The sequence below is a fragment of the Thunnus albacares genome, chromosome 4 (genome assembly GCF_914725855.1).
Source record: "Thunnus albacares chromosome 4, fThuAlb1.1, whole genome shotgun sequence".
Taxonomy (NCBI): Eukaryota; Metazoa; Chordata; class Actinopteri; order Scombriformes; family Scombridae; genus Thunnus; species Thunnus albacares.
The window spans coordinates 36504507-36517432 of NC_058109.1; the positions used below are offsets into that span (position 1 = coordinate 36504507).

Sequence of the window (12926 nt, forward strand, 5' to 3'; positions counted from 1 at the left end):
TAGTAGTCCCATATACAGCCTGTTGTCTGGAAACTCCCAGTGGTAGCATAAATGACACTGTAGCAAACACCAGTGTGCACTGCCGTGTTTTATTTTGCAACACAGTGATCTATATGTTGTATGCAGCATATAGATGATAGCAGTTAGGTGCTGGTTGCACTGCTCCCCCATATACCACATCTTTTAGAGGTGACTGCAACTTCACATGATTGTGTCTCTTTCCTTTACAAAATATTAGCTCATGTTACAAAGGATTTATCTGGCAATATCCTATATTTCTCTTATTGTCATTCATTCTCATGAAAGGACCCAAATCAACAATTAACTGATCTACTTAAAAGTATTGTGTGTGTACCCAAAGCCTGATATATCTTATTTCTTTGTACAATAGAGCTCCATTTCATTAGGGTTAAAACATTAAGAACATGTGAGTGAGCTACACTGTTGCACTGGGTGACATGTTCCTTCATTACACATTACACTTACACTGTCCTGCTGCCCCAAATACTCACCAGAACACCAAATGTATAAAAACTACAGCTGCTTTACGAAATTACAGAGCCTTCAAAATATTATACCACTGTTTATATTTGTGACACATTTCAAAGATTTACATCTTCAGAAGGAACCAAATGGCTTGAGGCTGAGAGCCACAGACAGAGTAGTGAAATACTGAAAGTATTGCGAGACCAACAAACACATTGTTGATTTTGGTCTTTTCATGAGATTTGTTGACAATGAGAGAAATAAAGAATAATACAGCCATATCCTTAATAGTAGAACATTTAAACTGTTATAATCACAGTTTGACTACATTTTTTTAAAGTTCAAGTACAGGTAACACTTTGCATTAGAGCTGAAATGATTAGAATGATTAGGTGATTAATTGGATAGTCCATCAAAAGGAAATTTTGATGGACTTTGAAATTGACAATATTTTAGTTTTCATATTTTTTTTTTTTAATTAGTTAAGCAAAAAATACCAAACATCATCTGGTTCCACTTTTCAACATTTTCTGTTTCTGTCAGAATATTTTGGGGTTTTAGATACAATTGGCATTGTGAGTGATTGGACGGCAAATATGAATGTGTAACTCTGAAACATTAGGTTACATAAGATTTAATAAGAGGCACAAAGTGAGGCTATCACACACTGCACACATGCCTGTGCTGTCTAGTTTGTTGATGCCAGAGAAGCAAGATGTAGAACAGATTTGCACTGAAGTTGTCCAGACAGAAAGACTGGGAATGAAAAGCTGAGGATGCATCTGTGCTGCAAACTGGTCTGGTGACAATTGACTCTGAACTATTAGGAAGATGTGAACTGTGTGGCATGGAGCCACACACGGTGGCCCTTACGCCTGGGCCACACAGCCTACCTCTACCTGAGCAGTGTGTTTCGCAGGCCTGCGGTGTCCACACAGACAGCGTTGCTGCTGACAGCTCTGTCTTTCTACATAGAGTTTGACTTTGATAATGGCCATCAGCAATAGAATGTTTCATATCATTATGAATTTCATTTATATTTAATTTAAACTGAAAAAGATTAAGAAGCGTGTGCTCAATTGTGAAAAATAAATAAATAATATGTGAGGTGTAAGCGGCTTTCTTTCTGACAGGCATGGTGGGGTCTGGTTGGGGATACTTCTGTGTCAAAAATAGTGGAAAAAATAGGCGAGACCCTGAATCTCTAGATGAAAGGCTGCAGCAGCCATGGCTCATGTGGGCTGTGTGGCTGCTCTAATCTGTTAACATGGGCCCAAAATGAAAAGCAAGAGGTTCCGTGATGCACACGTGCTGCTCACGCAGGCTGTGTGTCCCAGGCATCATACTTTATGTGCATGAGACAAAGGCAGGCCTGCATGCAGTCACAAAGCCTGATAACAAGCAAGGGTACCAAGTCAAACAGAGGGAGTCCAAAATGGACTCCATCTCCCAGCAGTCTTTGCTCAGTTTGCACCTTGGCATGATCTCTGTGGGAAGCCCCGAACTCTCATCTCTCACTGGCAGAGACACACCAACATCACCAGGAAACATGGCAATGCAGCTGTAATGTCACCACCCCTTTAAGCACGTGCAATACCCCACACCAAGATGCTGGACAAGTTGAGACTTCTCCCCGTGTTCGACCGAACACAACCACCGGATCCAAGAGACAGACCGCTACTGCAACCCAGCACTCTCACTGCCTACAGAAGGTAGAAAAGGATTTCTTCATGAAGACATGGATAACTTCTATGCCCCACTCTTCTTTAAGTAAACCCACTAACAGAGTGTGAGGACGGCCCCATCAGCAGCTGAGGAACCGAGCCGTACCCAAAGACAGACTGAAACACACACCCTACTCGCTTTCTGAAGCAACCAAGTAAGAGCCTTAAATCTAGGCAGAGATAGGTTATGAAAGTGTGCTTCATTGCTGTTGTTTGTTGTATGAATTGACAGACCACAAAGTCCTTTTGCCTGCTAACATTACACTCTGAGGAGTACTTGAAGTTTGCTGCCTGTTTAGTTGAGTTCACCATGCTAGACTGTCTTGTGTTTGTCCCAATCGAGACTGCTGTGTTTGTGCCACCATGAGTGAGAAAGTAAGTTGTTTGTCCATCGAAAATCAGACGTGTATTACAGACTGCTGTCTGTACGCCTGCTCTCGGTGGACAAAGCAACTGCTTCTCTCCCCCTCACGGTCACTTTCCCTCCTCTTTCTTCCCTCCCTTGCTAACCCACACACGCGTGCACACACATGTACACAACACATGCACCTCTCTTACACATCTGACAGTCAGATAGCATGGGACACAGCATCACTCTGTCCCTCGTTATCCACCATCAGACATGTGTGTTTGATACATTGAATTGGGTGAGTGCAGAGTAGGGATGTGCAGAAGGCCCAGTATTTGTATTTGTGTCTGTATGTGCTGAAGCAGCAAAAGTATTTTTATTTGTATTTGAATAAAATTCGAAAGAGGTTTAAAAATCCTGTTTTTGTTTTTGTTTTTGTTTTTATTATGCTTTTAATTTTAGAAAAGTGTTACAATAAGCTTTCATGAATAAACTACCTTACAAAGAACATCCCCACACCAGGTCTTGAACTGGAGTCTCCCAGATTATAGACGACTGTGCTGACTACTGAGCTAAAACTTTAGCACTCATCACCTCACCGCAGACAGATCTCTACCAATTTATACACACATAACACAGAGACAGTACACCGTGTAACGTGTAGGGAAGAACTTCAAAGGCGATTATTGCTTTGCACTTTTCATTTATTACCCATTTTTTTACAACCTAACATTGTGGAAAGGAGAAGGGGAACAACAGGTTGTGAAGAATCCCTTGGGAGTACTTAGTGGGTGTCAGTAGCTCAGCTTTATCTCTGGGGAACACCTCCAACTCCAGGAGTGATGTCCAGGAAATGTGTGTCATGTAGCAGGTGGATGTGACTCCCCTAGTTGAAACCTGCTGATAGATGTAACAGCAGAGCAGAGGAAAGAGACTGAGATAGTGATGTAACCGACCTGCATGCTGGCATGTGACATGTTTTTTTTTCTTCCCAAAATCAAATAATTTTTAAAATATTTGTATGAAACAAATTCGCAAGAAAAAACAAAACAAAACAAACAAACAAAAAAAACTATTTGTGCTTTGCCAACTAACTATTTGGTATTTGTATTGCTTATTTGTATTGCTAATAACCAGCCATGCTCCTCCCAGATCCAACAGAGGATAATGAGGGTTTTCGATGTTAGAGACTACACACAGCAGATGGACTACTCTTTCACTATGCTGCTGCTAGTGTTCACCCACAAAAATTAGGCTTAGAATGGAGAAAATATATAGTTAGGGATGAAGTTTTTGCCAGCAGTTATTGTGCTATGTAATTGATGGCTGATTATAGTCTACAGTCTGTTCTACAGCCTACATAAAAAGTTATTCCTGCCCACATGGCTGCTCCTTTTTTTTTAACTGAACTCCAGAGAAGTGGCTGCACTGGGAGTGAACTCCTGATTAAATCTCAAACTTGGACCTAAAAAAGTGGAACATTTTGCAAAATAACCTTAAATAATCTTCAGAAAGGACTCTAAAGAAGAAGTAATAGCATTGATCAGAAAGAACAGAAGAGAAAACATCATCTGTGGATATATTTTTCAAATCAAAACAACTAGCTAGCTGTAAACTGCTAACTTCTACCTCCTGTTACCAATATTCCAAAGGAGTTACAGCACTAAAGAAGCTAACAGAAGAGTTATTTTATGAAAACAAGAAGTAAAATTAAAGGACCCTTGCTGGTAATGTAACCCATGCATGCTAGAGCCTTTCTATGCACCCTGGACTCTAGAAGGTGCGGACCTATCCAGTCGCCTTTAATTTTGAAACTCTCTAAATTTAACTTCTCATCTAGAGCACTGGCATGGATGTCTTCATAATTATCTAATAAGACACAATGTGTTAAAGTTTGTGATGCATTATCCAGAAACATGAAGTGCACAATGGGTGCCCTACTATTGAGCCAATATATTAATGATCTCCCTCAACAGTGTCATGATGTACAACTGCAAATGTATGCAGATGACACTGTTGTGTACACACATGCAAACACAGTTGAGTTAGGTGCTGCTAAGCTGACAATTACATTGGAAAGGATCACACATAGGCTTGATCAATCATGTCTGAGTCTAAATGTAAACAAGACAAAGGGTATGTTTTTCTCTAAAACCATGGTACAACCTCCTAATGCTGATACTCTCATCAAAGGTGAAAGTACTGACATAGTCACTGATTTTAAATATCTTGGTGTGACACTGGATCCAAATTTGAACTTTAAGAAACATGTTTAAAAATGGTTAAAACCACAAAGTACAACTCTGCAAACAGTCTCTCTTTGGACACAGTCAAGATATTTATGCATGCTAGGATTCTTTCCCATATGTCTTAATGCATCACATGTTGGGGGCAGGCTGAAGAAACAACCATAAAACCTCTTGAGTCCTTACACAAACAAACTCTAAAAACTCATCACTGTAGAGTACTGGTGAAATACAGTTTACTGAGCTCCGAGAACTTTAGATTATTCTCAAATTTGTGCCTATTTTATAAAATTTTAAATGGTTTGGCCCCTCCTCCACTAGATGACTTTGTGTATACTCGCTCAGTAAGTTCTATTAGGTCCTCCAGTATATTCTCTGTACAAGATTGTACCATACCATTTAATCGCACTGCATTCTCTGTGAAAGCTACGACTTGGTGGAATGCCCCACCTGATGATATGAAGAGCTGCAGTTCCATCGGTACATTCAAAACCAAATTAAAAAATGTGCTAAAAGCTACTCAGCTCTGTAACCACTGACTCTAAATTTCATCTCATGAGCTTCTCATGAACGCAAATAATCTTGCTTTTAATTTGACAAGTTTACATTAGTCATTTCTAGTTGACATTGTGAGTGTATGTGATGTGCTAATGTGTGTAGCTTTGTATTTTGTATTATGTGTCCTGTGTGTTTTTTGTTTTGTACTGTTTGTTATTGTGCTGTTATGTTTTAATCGTGACCTGCCGAAGGGACTGCAGACGAAAATTAGCTATAAGCTAACTCTGGTACAGTGCATCAAATGGTAACATTTATGTTTAACACTGTACATGGCCCCAGTGAATACATTAAATACAAATTAAAGCACTTCATTTATCTATGCTGGCTCTAACACATACAATAGTTACTACATTTTAACATCAGTTCAAACTTGACTAGTATTACCTGTGAACTCCACATCAGATGGAACGATTGCAGAGGTCATTTGTGTTTGTAATCTAGTGTGAATCTATCATGTGCATGAAAATACTGACCACCACACAGAGGTCATCTGATAAAAGCAGCCCACTGTGAATTGCTATCTGATTAATTTAGGGTCAGAGCCCTTCTATGTTTGTGCCTGTTTATTATTATTATCATTATTATTATCATTATTATTATTATTTGTCTTCTGCCGCGTCAGCTTAAATTGCCATGAGCTAAAACCAACTTGGCCCAATAACTAGAAATGATGCACATGAGCTTCCCAAGAAACATGAGCCAGATGGTGGCAATGTAATTAAGGCTCAAAATTTCAATTTTGGAAAGGCTATGCGACCTCACACCATAAGTCCGATTGACTTGAAATTTCACACACAAGTCCAGCTCAATGTACTCTACAAAAAAGCCTCTCAGACTATACAGATGGATTTTTTGCTAATTTCCATAAACTGACAAACAGTAACATGACATCTACTTTTTGGATTTTGACTTAATCAACACCAAATTTAGTATATAGCCCTCAGTCGAAAAACATGGACGCCATCAACCAAAATATCTTTGCAAAGGGCAGGGCTAAGAGAATATTGGCCATAACTCCTAAACCATTTGTCCAACCATCATAAATCTTGGTACATAAGTTCTATCTGTCATTGGGAATAGGTCTATTAAAGCATTTTGAGCCCAACCCATACGGGACGCCACAAATGCGACAAATGTGTATCTGAAAACCCGGACAGAATTTGACCAAAATTGGTGTGCATGCAAGTATTAACCAAAATCTGAAGTGCCATATTGATGCAAGTGGGTGTGACCTATCACATATTTGCTCTTAATTCAAGTTGCCTTTGAGCAATCCTGATTATACTCACTGGAGTCATCCTGCACTATCTCCTGAACATACAAACCAAGTTTTGTTCAGATCCAATGAAGGGGGGACAAAAGGCGGAACTTTGAGTGTGCAATTATTGAAATGCTGCAGGCTTTGAAAGAAATATGTGATTGGCCTCACCCATTCTTTAAACAGAATTAAACTAGCTGAAGTGACCTTGCTTACCAATGTGAAGCCTGAGGCCCACTTGTCGCACTTGTCGTCACAGCTTTAATTTTGGCCGCTTTCGCTGCTTCCTTCTATTGAGCACAAAAAGGTTTGAACCCATGAATTGCCGCTTATTTATATATATATTATTATACCTCAGATGGCTCAGATGATGAAGAATTCACTTCTTTCATTGTATCATTTGTGTTTGGTGAAATATGGTCAATATTTTCAAGTTCAGATCCACCAAAAGGGTTAAAACAACAAAATAGGTATATTTTAACCCAAACCCTAGACTTAACCAAGAGGTTTTTGTGGCTAAACCTAACCAGACCTTAACCACAGCATTGTCACATCATAAAACATCATCATAAAACATTAATTTCTAAGAGATTTGGAAAGCACAGAAAAATGATGTCCTGCCAATTACTGCCAATAGGGTTGCCAGATTAGAAAATGCTCCTTTGTGTCATTCTGGAGTCACATGATCAAATCATGTATTTGGTAATTTAGAGGACTGTTGACTGGTCCCTCCAACACTTTTTGGATCAACTGGGATGCTGACTGTGAGCCAGACCTTATCACACAATATCAGTGGCCATGCTCAGGTGTTCACTTACTTTTGACTGTGTAGTGTATGCTTTGAAGCACTATCTTTTTTAAAATATCCATGGAATCATTTTGAGAAAAACTGACATATCTGGCTTATCAGATTGTGTGTTTGGTAAAGCATGATCAGTAATATTAATTGGAATAATTACTCTACACAATAAGTTAGACAATAAGTTCCACACATTGTACTAGTGTCACACAGGGCTTTAGGCAGGGCCTCATCTTCTGCAGAATCCTGAAACCCATACGGCATGAAGTAAACTCTTCACCCTGCTTGTCACATACACACATCCCGGTTATTTTTCATGTACTGGTATGTGCCATTTGTCCTGATAGAATTTCTTTTACAAGCACATCTGCAGTGCTAGTTGCCTGTCAGAAATGATTGGTGGGAAATATGTCCTCCACTGTGGCATCAGTCGACTGTGACGCCTACAGTACAGAGACTTGCTGGGGAACACATGTCCTATCTCAACACCACTGCGGCATGTTTTTGCAGAATCGGCAGCTTGCTTTCCAGTATAATGGCTGTCCCTGCGTGCAGGCGTCTCTTTGTGACATCCATAATTAGCCGGAGTGCTGCTGAGGGGAGCGCAGGAAAAAAGTGGTATCACCTGAGGGTTAAGCAGAGTTCAGCTCTGGAGGGAAAGTGAAAGGGTCAGCTGGAGAGGTGACAGACTTTTTTTCCTACTCTCTCTCTCTCTTTTGACCTGACAACCAGAGCATTATCACGTAATTATGCATCACATGAATCATATGTGCCTTGTGCTCTTGGCAAGAAATCAGACCTAAATAGAGCTTAGAAAAAAACTGAAAGCTACGAAGAACAAAGGTGGTTATAAAACTGGAAAATCTAATGAACATTAATATGACTTTGCTATCTATGTAGCAGTAAAAAAAGAGTTATCTCTGAAACTACTCAACATGAAGAAATGGCAATGAAGATATTCACGACTGCAGGTGAGGAACTTAATGTGACCATTCTATACAGCGTTTTTTCCCTACATGCCTGTCCTCCATATTTACTTTCTCTCCAGGGAGCTGAGTGAGGGAAGTGATAATCTTAGTGTCTCATTAAGGCTCAAATTAAAACGATAAGCAGGCTAGACTGTTAGGCATGTAGGTGAGTTATTAAACTTCTTCAAAGCTTAAGGACTGCAATTCAGCTTCTCCTTTGATCAGTAATTGCTGGCAACTTTCCCACAATGAATTGATTACTCTTGGGAAAACAGGATTTTTTTTTATTCACAATGTGTATATGCGTGTGTGTGTGTGTGTGTGTGTGTGTGTGTGTGTGCTTTTTTGTCTTTTACTCAACCTTTCCCAAGGTGATAAGGAAGCACAAACTTAATCATAGAGCCCCAACCCTCCTCTCCCATTGGACTTAAGACTTATCTTGACTTGTAACTTTGTTGGAATGTCATGGTCCAGATAGAGTTACAGACTGAGGCTGGTGGATACTGTAGGGATAAGAAAGCAGACTGCTGCTGTTTCCCATGGGGTCCACTTGCAATCTGCTGGAATCCCTTATTTTCCTTTTCAGACCCTGAGGCCCTCCTTGTTAAAGTGGGTCCACTGAGAGCTGTCATCCACTTGGCAGGTGAAGATGAGAAGACAGCAGATGATCTAAGTGGAGCTTAGAGTGGCTAGAAGGCTTCATGTGTGAACTTGTCATGTTGCTATAGCTGCTGTCTAGATGAACTTTGTTATGTTGTTAGAGCTGTTGTTTCCCCCTAATTCCTTCTTTCAAAGACTGGAGTGCTTTTATCTATTTTTCAGCCCGTTTCCTATAAACCACATGCACTGTAGTATTTACTGTAATGTTTATATCAGGGTTAGTGAATAGAGGCAAGCAGGCAGTCCCCCAAAATGATTTGGTCCCTGTTTTTCATGCTACATCAAGATTTTGCATTTTTCAGAGATGTACGATAAATATAAAGCATGTAATGTACGCAGGCTTTTTAAATAATTCTAAATATTTTGTATAATAAATATAAAGCCATTGCAAATGACTATGCATCACCATCTAAAAATCATCAAAACCTTCCTTGTGGAAAAAGAGATGTCAATAAATAAAGGTTTCTCATCCTGCAGTTTAATAGACTAGTACAGTGTCCATTCAAAAACGTGTCTGTTCTGAATAGGCTGATTGCTTAGCCTCTGGCTGCAACTTGCAACAATGCATAGAAAAATCAATGCAGTTGATGTGAGGTGTAAATGATTATATACACCGACAACATGAAAGAAACTGACATTCTGTTATACACAGATGTTAGAAATAAGTACACTAATAGTAAATAAATGTTCTTTTCTCATTTTAAGTAGCCTAAAAAAAGGGCTGCATTTAATGCATTTATTCCTATTTTCTGTGCCTTCAGTTTGGATTTGAGTGGGTATGTTTACTCCAAAGATTTGTGCTTTGTCTGTAGTGGTGCTTCACAATTACCATGGTCTCAGAGCATATGAGACAAACTCGTTTTGAACTGCCCGTGGAAGTATTTCCTTCGTTTTATGCATGTTACGACAGTCATTGTGTATTGGGCTCTGAGTGCTTCCAAAAAGCTAGGCTAACTGTTAACCCATACAAACCGGCAGTTCCAACAATCATGTTGCCTAATGTTCTCTGGACAGCAAAATGGATTATATAACTCCCCCATCACTGCTGGTCACTCGTTGACATGCAAGAGCTGTCTACATCAAACTGAGACATGTACTTTTGTGCATATACTCTCTAAATGTACTTGAATGCACTTTGCTGCTAACTGCTCACTCTTTTTTTGTTCTTCACTTGGGATTTATGTTTTTAAATAAAATATGGACATAGTCACCGTGACGTCACCAATCGGTTTCTAAAGAGCGGTTTTGAAGCTCCAATGAGCTACTCCGGTCATCGCCATCTTGGCAGTGCGTGACTCTGCCTGACTCCCAGCCAATCCAAAATGGGCAAAGAGGCAGGCCGAATGGCTTAAACAAGCCACCTAGCAGCTGGCAGACCTGTCACTCAAAGCAGCCATGTCCTTCATTATACATAAGTTTACGGCTTAATATAATTTAAACAGGTGAGTTATAAAAAAATTCACCCCCTGTACAGTTGTTATGAAAGGGGAAATTAGCTACAAAGACCAAAACCGTTTTTTGTACCAGGCTGTAAACATGTTTATTTCTGCTGTAAAGTTGGGCAATTTAAAATGGGGGTCTATGGGTATTGACTCGCTTTTGGAGCCAGCCTCAAGAAGCCATTCGAGGAGCTGCAGTTTTTGGCACTGCCGCATTGGCTTCATTTTTCAGCCTGAAAAAAATGAAAAAAGCTAAACGTGCTGCTAACACTACACTTTCTGTCTAGACACAGGGTAAGAGTGTCCATTCTTGATTAAAAGCTCTGTTTTTGTTGTCATGCTGGAGTCAGTCAGCAGAGCCCTGAAGCTCCACCCTGCCCCTGCACAGAGCAGAGAGGCTCGCTGATCACTGGTTTATTCAATTAATATTAAATGTATCGCGTGTCCAAATTGCACCAAATTCGACACTACAATCCGTTGGGTCCCCAGCCATACACCTGCTACGTCTGGAGTCAATCAGATGAATGGTTCAAATGATATGTGAAGCACACACATACATACATACATACATAACTGGTGTCATGATATACCGCTATTGATGATAACCATGATATTTAAAAAAACGAAATGAAATTTATATCATGTTAATAATACACATATGATAATATCATGGAAATAATCCAGTGACTCTTAAAACCTGTCCCATCCACGGGCTGTTGGAATGTTAAGGGGTTAAAATATTCTTGTGCTTCAATTGATACAAACCATTTCAAGATACAATCACAACAGCAGGTACAATCAACACCTCTGTCGGACCACCAACAAACAAACGACTACAAATTCATGCTACTCACCTAGGAAGCCTCATATTACTTCACTGACTGATACAACTCCGACACCTTGTTACATTGGCAAAGGTCCAGTCGATCCAATCCAGTAAAATGGGAACAGATTCTGCCAATGACTGGTGCTTCAAATAGCCAGCGAAATTCTGAACCATATGCTGCTTTATTGCTTTTTATAAAACCACAACATGAAAATTATGTAAATACTAATAGTTAGCTGTGATTTACTTTTTATATGAACTGCTTTTCCACCATAGCACTTGTTTTGACTCTTTTATATGCACAAAGTTTCAACAGTGCAACAAAGAACTATAATGTGTTTATGCTTCAGTTACTCTGAAGCAGGGGTTATTTGGTGTTTCTAAATTGTCTTTTTTTTTTGGAAAAAAAAATATTCAAAGCATACATACCCTTAGAAAAATGTGTAAAATATTCATTTTCTGTGGTATTGTTATTCAGTTTGAACTTGGACTAGGTAAGGCTCCATGCTGTGGTCCCATTGTGTTTTCCAGCTAATAAGTACCAGCTCTTGGGCCTCATACTCCATGTGCATGAGACAAAGGCAGGCCTGCATGCAGTCACAAATAACAAGGAAGGGCACCAAGCCAAACAGAAGGAGTCCAAAATGGATTTCATCTCCCATCAGGCTTTGCTCAGTTCTTACCTCGGTGTGAACTCTGTGGGAAGCCCCAAGCTCTCATCTCTCATTGGCAGAGATGCACCAACACCACTGGGAGTCATGACAATGCAGCTGTGACATCACTGCAGCTTCCTGTTTTTTCTCAGACTGCACTGTGACATCACCATCTTCTCGATGATCATGCTTTGTTGACTACAAAGAACATAATTGGCATTTAGATCAAACATTTTAATGGCTGAGGGGGAGACAGTATATATTTGTGAATGAATGACATTTCACCTGCTCAGAGTCAGTCAGCTTTCCAGCCAGTAACCCCTTGATCTGGTCAAAGACAGTAGCACAGTTGTCCATCTTTTGTTTGAAGCATGGGTCTAATGCAGTTAGCATTCAAGGAAGTTCCTGATGTCATCACTCTGTGAAACATAAATCTTCTTTAAATATACAATGAAGTCACAGGAATAGAATTATTTCCTGTATTCTTCAATCATTTTATTTACAGACTCAGTCATTTATCTGGTACCACTTGGACAGGTTTGCCCGCACTTGCTAATTAAGGTTGGATACAAATACTGTGTCTCCCTCTTCAACAGCAAAATGCATCTCAAGCTTTTGGAGAATTGGCAGGATCTGATCGCATGTGGGGTTCTTTTCAGTAGAAACGCAGACTGTGGATGTGTATAAAACTCTCATCAGATTGATGAAGTCCTCAGCCTTCCTGAAATCTTCCTCAGTCAGCCGAGCAAGTCTGTGTGAGAAAAAAAATGCATTTTCTGAGTTCAAAATATTTTTTTCTCTTTGAACAAAAAACAGTGCTATTTGAAAAGGGAGTTTACCTGTTTATCTTTAAATTCACTACGTAATATTATAATAATTCACTGTTCTTTCTTAACTTATGCACAGTTTGCATTTGTATTTGTTTATATATTTATCTTCAATTTGAATTTTATATTATCC

General features: G+C 39.5%; 1 long non-coding RNA gene across 1 annotated transcript; it reads right to left on the bottom strand.

The window, feature by feature from the left end:
• Positions 1-11176: 11176 nt before the first annotated feature.
• LOC122981196 lies at positions 11177-12711 on the bottom strand. Its single transcript, XR_006403185.1, has 4 exons — positions 12252-12711; positions 11997-12164; positions 11743-11900; positions 11177-11478 (listed from the first exon to the last, which is right to left on the bottom strand). It is a non-coding gene; the product is annotated as an uncharacterized LOC122981196 (long non-coding RNA).
• Positions 12712-12926: the final 215 nt, after the last annotated feature.